The sequence below is a fragment of the Mastomys coucha genome, unplaced genomic scaffold (assembly GCF_008632895.1).
Source record: "Mastomys coucha isolate ucsf_1 unplaced genomic scaffold, UCSF_Mcou_1 pScaffold21, whole genome shotgun sequence".
Lineage (NCBI taxonomy): Eukaryota > Metazoa > Chordata > Mammalia > Rodentia > Muridae > Mastomys > Mastomys coucha.
This window is the reverse complement of record NW_022196904.1, coordinates 163,241,110-163,249,892: the sequence shown is the minus strand read 5'-3', so window position 1 is coordinate 163,249,892 and position 8,783 is coordinate 163,241,110. Positions and strand designations below refer to the sequence as shown.

Sequence of the window (8,783 nt, the reverse complement as noted above, 5' to 3'; positions counted from 1 at the left end):
TTTTAGAGGGGAAACTGGGAAGGGAGAAATTTACATGTAAATAAAGAAAATATCTAATAAAAATTAAACAAAACAAAAGAAAACAAAACAAAAAACAAAAAAAACAAAAAAGAAAATACCAAATAAATAAATAAATAAATAAACAAATAAAAATAAAATATTGTTTTAAATGTTAACAAATTCAGATAAATTGAAATCATGTAACTTTTCTCATCATAATGCAATAAAACTTTTTTTAAAAAGTAAAAAATAAAACATAAAATTCAGAAAAAAAGAAAAAAAAAAGAAGTCTCCTCAAACAGTACAGGTAACTATCTTTAATCTTGGTTGCCTACCAGAACTAGATGATAAGAGTCTATTTCTGATGAGACCACACACATTGATGTAAGATATATATATATATATATATATATATATATATAAAGAAAATCAAGCTGGAACTGAACTAGATATTTCCATTTTGAAAGTATCAGAAACTGCTGCTTAGACTACTAAGGGAGAAAATATATCAATGGTCTTACTCTGTTACCTACTGAATGAGCTATTATATCAACTAGTCAAGATTTTAAGAATGATAGATTGAAGGCTCATCCCTAAACATATGCTTATATGAATCCCTCTGTGGCTCAAGGATCATTCTGGAAGAAGGCATGGGAAGAATATAGAAATAAGAATATAGGGAGAACTGCAAAATGTTATTCTCTAGAAACTACATGGCCAATGTAATCATGAAGTCACAGTAGCTACAGTTACTTGCTTTAGGCATTCATAAGACAAGCTTTGCTTGTCAGACAATCAGTTATGGATGGGGAACAAGCTCACAGGGCCCTATTCCTTACTTCTGAACTGATGGATTCTGGGAGAGTGGTAACCACTATTTTCAGTTGTGCCCCATTGCTGAGCCCACTAGGCTCCAATGGTTACTTCTAAGCTCAGCATCATAATAAGTGGGCAAACTCAGTGGGTCACAAACAAAACAAAGTAACTTGAATATGACAAAAAAGTATTATCAGGACAATGATGAAAGAGACAAAGAGCAGTAGGGACAATTGAAGGGGTTCATAGAAGGATAGTTAACACTAGAGATGTTTGAAAAAGCCATGTAGGAATCCATTTTTAACCTTCACATATACAAACATGTACATGTAGCCATAGAAGATAGTCAAATTGGAGTGACTTTACACAGAAGTTGAAGAGGATGATGCTCTCTCAAAAGCCACAGGCTTTCCCTTCCCCCAAAGTCTAGCTAGGTAGGATACCTTGCCTTGAGTTGTTGGTCAAAGATATGCCAGAGACCTCACAAACAGTACAGGATATTGGCATTGCTCTTAGTTGCCCACCAGAAATGAATAAGAAGATTTTTTTTCTGCTGGTGACATCATAAACATTGTATACAGAACACAGAAGAATCAAGTCAGTACTGACTAGGAAGGCTCCTCCCAGTTGAAATGCTTTCATAGTACTGGAAGGTGCTATGCAGCCTAGTGAGGGTAAAAGTCATTCGGAGTCTTACTTTAGCTTGGAATCCTTGAATTGTATTGATGTCTGGCATGGTCAGACATAGCACAATAGTGGTACAAATGGTTATAGGTATAACCAGCCACTTTCTGACTGGAGTTAAGGCCTACCCCACAGAATGAAACTCATGTTTTGTACCAAAAACCTGGCCAAGAACACATGGTTGGGGAACTCATAAACTGGAGGGTTGAATCTGCTACTACTATTCTGGTAAACTGACAGAGTGTCAAACTTCCCTCTAAATTCGTATCTTCTTCTCATTGAGTAGTGCAGGTCTCAGATCTCATCAGATAAATTCTGTTTTGTAGTGATTGGACAATAGTTTATGTAGAAACTCACATCTGTTGACAGTACAGAGAATAAGTGATCATAAAGTGATGGCTACAATTGTGACATTTATATCACACTCACTCCTCATTACTTGGGGACCATTCTAGAAGAGGGGCAGAAAAATTGTAAGAGAAGATGGTTGAGACAGATCAAAATAAAAAAGTGACATGATAGGTTGCAGAATTTATGAACTCAGCAGCTGTGGATACCTGAATAAAACATATAGAAGACCCGCACACCACACAAGATCAATTCAGTCAGTGCTCTAGTATAGAGTGAGAAGGCACTCTATACTCACGAGCCTCTCACCTTAACAGAGAAACTATGTACAGTTGATGGCTTCTTGGAGAGGCAGGGTTTTTGTTTTTGTTTTTGTTCTTGTTCTTGTTTTTGTTTTTGTTTTAGAATGTGGCTCATCAGAAGACCAGGCAATCTCCTGATGGATGGGATCTCTTATGTATGTCATGGAAGATGCACCCATGAAATCTCAATAATACGGCATCTAAACAAGGCCAGAACAGTCATGCCTATGTGGATTGTACAAATCTCACGAGACTCCATCCATAGGTGAAGAGCTATAGGCAAATAATGGCTAATGAGAAAGGTAGAATCAGTCTTCTCCAGGGATCAAATCCCCAATAGGTCATCCAGTACAAAGTGGTCAACCCTAAACACATATACATATGAGCAGTACTAAAGGGGCTCAGCAGTTTGTATTTGTAAGTGTGTGTGTGTGTGTGTGTGCCTAACAAAAATAATTGTAGAACTGGAAGTCATGACTTCAATAGGAAGTTGTGGGGACATGGGGAGGAATTGAAAGGATGGTAGGGAAGGTAAAGGATGTAAAAGAGTACTTGTGAAATTCTCAAAAATATCTAAATAAATGCATAAATAGAATTGTAAAAAAGGAAATATGGCTTCTGATAGGTCAACCATCCATGGGCAGTCTCATACCCAGATGTGTAAGGACAGTACAAATTTGATTTGATGGGTTATTAGCTATTAAATTTTTAAAAAGGACATGAAGGTGAAGATCATGGGGTGGTTGGAATGGATCTTAGAGGACTTGGGGGTAAATATGATCAAAATACAGTCTATATAATTTTCAAAGAATTAACACTAATATTTTTCAAAAGAGAGGTTAGGTTGATAGCAACCTTGTGTGTATGTGTGTGTATGAAATTGTCAAAGAACAAATTTAACTCATAAAATTATTATTATTATTATTGTTTTTGATTGTTGTATGTGTACAATGATTGATGCATGTATGTGTACAATGTATGGGTATGAGTGTGCACATGTACATGTCAGAGGAGAAATTTGGGGAGTTAGTGCTTGATTTTCATTATGGGTTCTGGGAATTGAACTTGGGGTTCCGGCTTACACAATTGTTGCTTTCATTTGCTGAGCTATCTTTCTGGCCCTGGAATACATTTATAAACCAGAATATGCCATGGTAATAAGGTACAAAGTTAAGTAATTACCATCCTCAGACCTAGTGTTTTTTAAATCAATGGAGTATGCATCTCAACCAATAGTTATTTCCTAATTGTTGGAGGAAGTAAAGTCATTACTACCAAATTGAAAAATAGGATTTTATAGAATTGTAATTATATTTGCTTATTTAGACAGTCAGTCTGGTTAAACTGTTGTGTGCTAATTCTCATTAGACATATTATTTACTGACGCAGAACACTCTCCAAGTACAGGGAGCTATCATATCTTTATGACTACATCCTCTCAGCATCGCTAGAAAACAATCCCCAGTAGAACAAACAAGCCTGGAACATGTTCACGTGATTGTGAATACTGATACACATAAAATTTCCTCCATTAATCCATAAAGAAAACACTTTGCTTAGATATCTCCCAAAATGTCAAAATAGAGAGCTGAGGATATTAGCACAGTCTAGTGAAGACAATCGTTTTTACAAAAGCAAACATACATGGATATCTGAATTTGTAGGTTCTCTATCCATAGATTCAGCCAACCACAGATTAAAAATATTTGGAAGATGGGGCTGGAGAGATGACTCAGCAGTTAAGAGCACTGATTGTTCTTCCAGAGGTTCTGAGTTCAATTCCCAGTCCTGAATTCAATTCCCAGCAACCACATGGTGGGTCACAACCATCTACAATGAGATCTGATGCTCTCTTCTGTTGTGTCTGAAGACAGCTACAATGTACTCATATACATAAAATGCATAAATAACTCTTTAAAAAACTAAAAATATTTGAAAGAAACACATCTGTCTTGAACACAAACAGGCATTTATCTTGAATAAGATATAAACAACACAGCATGGAACTCTTTAATAGTGTTTACAATGTGCAAGGGACAGGAAGTAGCCCAGAGAGCGCAAGGAGGATGTGAAAGAATGTGCATATGTTACATGCAAACACTGCACTGTTTTTCTATAGGAGGCTTGAGTATATGAGGATTTGGGTACCATGGAGTTCCTGGGCCCAATCCCCAAAACCAATTATCAGTGCATGACTATATCTTAGTCTTTTATTTGAATTCATCAAAAATATTCAACACAAAACTTTGGTTGTATTAAATTAAAATGATCAGTCCTAAATTTATACACGTAATACCATATGATCTGAGTAAGTTATATTTATATATTTAAGAATATCTATCTCTCTAATCTCTATCTATCTATCTATCTATCTATCTATCTATCATGTACCTATCTATCATCTTCCTACCCTACACACACACACACACACACACACACACACACATACACACACACTCAGACACACACACACATACACACACACACACTCAGATACACACACACACACTCAGACACACACACACACACACACACACTCACACACACACACACACACTCAGACACACACACTCAGACACACACTCAGACACACAGACACACACACAGGTTATGTATTTGAGAAAGAGCAGTAGGAGGAATTTGGAAAGGGTTGTGAAGAGGAAAGGGAAGTGAGAAAATGACACAATTAGGAAAATAAAATTCTAAATAATCTTAAAAGCTTATAGCCTGGTTGGAATAGGGTTGATGGCTTAAAATGATAAGTCAACTTTCCTGATCCATTTGGCAGTAAATATTTGTTAATGATAACTGAATAGATTTGCAATCTTAAGCTAAGGGACAGATGGGTTTTAGATGTTGAATATGCACTGACACTGCAAGAGTGAGGCTTCTCTTCTAACTGCTTTTCCAGGGGGAGTTTGGACTGTTGGAGTTGCACTTGAGAGAAACCTAGTTACTGTGTCTATGGATAAGATAAAGCGATGTTTATCCTCTGTAGATCAATACTGTCTTGTTTGAACTTTCTGAGTCATGTACAGACACATGTGGTAATGAAAGCCATTGGGCAATAGTACCCAAAGTATTACCCAGCGTCCTAGGGGATACCAGAGTTTTTAGATAGTTACTGAAACAGTTTTTCAACCATCTGTCTGTGTAATAAAGTTAACGTATACAGTGTCAGAATGTCAGAGTGTGTAACTATGGGCGTCAATACAGACATGTTGAATTTTTAGTAGCAGCTTTAAGGAAGTCTCTAAAATAAAATTCATCCTGTTTGTAGGTGTATGTGTGTGTGCCTGTGTGTGTGTGTGTGTGTTTGTACAGGTTCCAAAGAAGTGCAATGACTTTTGTAAATAATGAGTTTCTTTATTTATATAGTTTTCTATTTTAATGGAATTGTTTTGAGAAAGCTAGTGTGTGGTAAGTTTGGACAGTTTAAATTTTTCTAGAAAAAAATGTTATTAATGGGAACATGGCAGAAGCCCCATGGTTTCTAAGCCCCAGTGCTCTGCTTAACCAACTTCATAATATCCTGTAGGTAGATCACACATCCATTTCACATCTGAGGAATCTGAGATCTCGGTAACTCAAATATGCACAGCTTCACAGGCTAGGGAGATTTGGGGTAGCTGTTCCAGCCTGATTATGTCTGTAAAAGCGTATGGCACTCTTGCTGTGATTAATTTTAAAGTCTTTAATCTGGGCATGGCTTTGTTTGGTGGAGGATTATGAAGTATGTGATTTCTTGCAAGGTTTGACTGAGGTCAATCCAACTGTGGTGACTTCAGTTGTTCTGGTTATTGCAAATAATAGGCATGGGCTATAAAATATTTTACTCTTAGCCTGTAGTCTAATGCGTAAAAATGTAGAGAGTTGCTGATAGAGAAATGCTCCTGGAAGAAGTTCTCTGTAAAGAAAGGTTAGGAAACTGTGTTACCCATTCTTTGGCTAGTCCCAATGACAAACACCCACGTACACATGGTAAATCCTAGTGACTGAGTACAGAGTACCCATGTGCTCTGCAAGTAGACCACCTGGCTGCATAACCTGGTTATGTCACTTGCTTTTAACATCAAGTCTGTTAAATAATTTGTCTGCACCTCAATCTAATAACAGCATGATACATAGTAGTATAGTATAATGTTAGTATTGGCCTCATATGGGTGTCCTAAGAATAACACGAGATTAAATTTATAGCATGTGCTTAGAAATGTGCCTGATAGTCTAATACTTAGCAACTATTACTGTTATCCTGAAGAGCACCCAGATGGTAAGAAGACCTACTTTTCTGTTGTCTTACTCAGCTCATTTGATTGACTGTTGGAGACCTATGTTTGTGACTCCCTATGCTCTCCAAGTGCAGTGGAGGTAATGTTGATATTGAAACATCACAGATTAACTCATCTAGTTAAAAATGGCTACCCATGATTTTGGATCCATTATGATGTTCTGTGTCACTTAAAACAATCTGTTTTTAGCCATTTATCTCACCCCTATATTTAATGCATAGTAAATTGGAACATCAAGATGTATGTATTTTTTTTTGTATTTTTTTTTAAGCTAAAAAGTACCACTATTACCCCAGAAAACATGGTCTTAAAAATAAACAAGGCGTGTCTACTTCTCTGTGTCAGCCGGGAAATTCCTAATTGTTTGGACATGTAAGTGACTTCTCTTTTATTTCCAGGTTCTAATCCCTGACAGTGCGTGCTGCTTAACACTTCAGTGTTTTAAGCTAGACCAACTCAATTTGATTCTCCTAAATTACAACTCGAGTGGAAATTTTCTAATACTTGGCTTACAAAACATTAATCTCCTATGATGCACAAATGATTTCTCAGTTTTCATCCCCTTGGAGACTTCCATCTGTAACTTGCACTAACACAGAGATGTGTTTAATGGGGCCACTCAGTGGCTGACTCTGCTGATAGTGAAGTAACGCTGACTCTTCAGGCAGAGGGTTCAGATTTCTGATAGGAAAGAAAATGTCCTAATCTAGTTCACACTTTAGAGCCACTGTATTTTGGTTCTTAGCTATCTTCTAGGGGTGAGAAAAATGATATTGAGAAAATACACATGCTGTGCTGTTTGCTTCGTCTGTGGACATGATCTAATAAATAGACACCTCAGGGTTCAGATTTAACACACTCAAAACCGAACACTTTTCCATAATGTTTTCTTTCCTTGCTAGAATCAAAAGCAAATAGTTTAGGATATTAGTTTTGGTTAGCAGGCTAATATCAGAGGGGATAGCTAGAATTCATCCTGATTTTTTTGGGGGGGGATGGTAGCACACAGAAGTTAATTGAATAGTTGGGGTCTAAAGTATGAGAGGAATCAGGACTGATACACAGAACTCAGAAGGCTGTTGCTGATGTGAAACTATATCCTTCCTTAATCACATTTCTGTTGCCAGGTCCTACAGATCAAGACAGAGAGTAAAACACAACTCTCCCTGATAACTAGCTGGAGGTTGGGTTTGCAGCACATGAGTTCCACTTGTGAACCCACAGTCATGATTCCACTTTCCACAAATTTTGGAAGCATACCCAATTAAGAAGGATATCATGAAATTCATCTCCACTTGCAAAGACAGGATCAGTCCAAGACATTACTTTGCTTTTCTGGTTGGTTTAAATTGTCAAACGACAATTCTCTGGATTAGGCTCAGGGACAGTAAAGAGCACAAGTTGTTTTCATGCAATCTAACAGATACAACAACCCAGAATTGAAACAGAAAATACAAAAAAAGCATGGGCCATACCTGAGTAATTTCTGAGGTTCCCCACCCGGAAAAGGTTCCTTGATTATGGCGAATTCAGCATGCCACTTTGGTTATATTCTAATCATCGTATCAAACTCCAAAGGTTCAGTGGCTGTAGGTTTGGTTTACAATTCCCGGGAGTTAAAGTTTAACTCACCCTGTCTCTTGCATCCACACAGCCCTTTGACCAGGTAACTGGGTCACTATGGCTTGAACAGAAGCTACCAAACTGTCTTCCCGCCTTGTTTACAAGATGAAAATGTATTTCGTATTACAACCACAGGGTCAATATGATTTTGAAGCTAGATTATGAACATAAGTGGTAAGGTTGAATTCATTCCATTTTAGGTAACAAAGCTTTGCTTTACGTTGTCACCCCGTTTATTTGCTATAGCGAAGTGATACACTGGGGAAGGCAATCTAGGAGAATGTGTTGTTGTGCCACACATTTTCTATTGCAATTTTTCATGGAGCAAAGTGTAGAGTTTTAGGTCAAGTATGTAGATAAACGCTGGCGTTCAAACAGAAAATACAAAAAAGCATTTATATAACCAAGTAGCTGAATTCAGGCCAGATCAGGTTGGGAAAACATTTTACTTGGTAGGAGCTGCTCGTTCAGATTTGAAGAGGGAGCTTGCTCTTATATAAGAGCCAGTGCTGTTGTTGATTGCTTAAAATCTCAGTAGTCGCTGTGCTTCTTAAAGAATAGATAACCTGTATTTTGTAAAAATGTAAACTCTATTGTTAAATTATCCAGCATGAGCACCGGTCTAAATAATAAACCTTAAAGGATTTTTTTTTGAAAATTTAAATTTTTTAATAAATGTGCTTTGTTCACAAAATGTGAAAAAATACATCAAACACAAACG

At 37.0% G+C, this 8,783-nt stretch overlaps 1 protein-coding gene across 3 annotated transcripts in view; it reads right to left on the bottom strand.

Annotated features, from left to right (window-relative positions):
• A1cf (APOBEC1 complementation factor) overlaps positions 1–8,010 on the bottom strand; it is an 81,489-nt gene extending 73,479 nt beyond the window's left edge. For 2 of the 3 annotated variants that reach the window (XM_031384813.1, XM_031384810.1), the window contains exon 1: positions 7,915–8,010. The gene's annotated coding sequence lies outside the window, so the exon portion shown is untranslated. Of the gene's footprint in view, positions 1–1,259; positions 1,333–7,914 lie in introns of those variants that run through there. The other variant, XM_031384811.1, reaches the window with a different exon arrangement.
• Positions 8,011–8,783: the final 773 nt, after the last annotated feature.